Here is a 1,124-nt window from a genome sequence, read left to right as displayed (position 1 = left end):
GTCAAGGAAACAGCCTGGTGTTACCATGAATGAAATCAAGTCTTCCTATAGAGATGTTTTTCAAGGAGAAGGAAAACTGGAAGGACTGCTACATCTTGAAGTCGACGACAAAGTGCAACCTGTTAAGTTGCCATGTCGCAAAGTTCCTGTTGCTCTTCAGCCTAAACTGAAAGAAGAGTTAGAGACTCTGACCAAGAAAGGTATAATTAAGCCAGTCACCGTGCCTACTGACTGGATTTCAGCAATGGTTGTGGTTTCTAAACCCGATGGACGACTTCGTCTGTGTATCGATCCAAAACCTCTGAACTCTGCTCTGAAACGAAACCATTACCCAACCCCCACGATCGATGATCTCCTTCCTGATCTTGCCAATGCTAAATGCTTTAGCCACGCTGACGCGAAGAATGGATTCTGGCACGTTGAGCTCGATGAAGAGAGCAGCCACCTGACCACTTTTGAAACTCCTTGGGGACGGTACCGCTGGCTCCGTATGCCATTTGGTATTTCTACCGCACCGGAAGAATTCCAGCGTAGACTCAACGAAGCACTGGAAGGTCTAGATGGTGTGAAAGTAGTACACGATGATGTTCTAGTTTTTGGTGTTGGAGACACTGACCAAGAAGCTGACGAGGATCACGACAGAAAGGTGATTGCCTTCATGGACAGATGTCGTGAGAAGAACATTAAACTGAATCAGAGTAAGTTTCAACTCAAGTGCCGGGAGGTTCCATACCTTGGACACATCTTGTCTTCTTCTGGATTGAAAGTTGATCCTTCTAAAGTGACGGCAATCAAGGATATGCCAGCCCCGACGGATAAGAAAAGTGTACAACGTCTGTTAGGCATGGTCAACTTCCTCCAGAAATTTGCCCCAAAACTATCATCGACAACTGCCCCTTTAAGAGAACTTCTCAAAAATGAGAATCACTTTCTCTGGGATGAAGAAGTCCATGGAAAATGTCTTCAGGAAGTGAAGGATATCTTGTCAAGTCCTCCTGTTTTGAGATATTTTGATGACAAAGCTGAAACAGTACTTCAATGCGATGCTTCCCAAGATGGACTGGGAGCATGTCTCATGCAAAATGGCCAGCCGGTGGCCTATGCATCGCGTTCCTTGTCTTCTG

The sequence above is a fragment of the Liolophura sinensis genome, chromosome 7 (genome assembly GCF_032854445.1).
Source record: "Liolophura sinensis isolate JHLJ2023 chromosome 7, CUHK_Ljap_v2, whole genome shotgun sequence".
NCBI classification, from domain to species: domain Eukaryota; kingdom Metazoa; phylum Mollusca; class Polyplacophora; order Chitonida; family Chitonidae; genus Liolophura; species Liolophura sinensis.
This window is presented reverse-complemented; position numbering follows the sequence as displayed.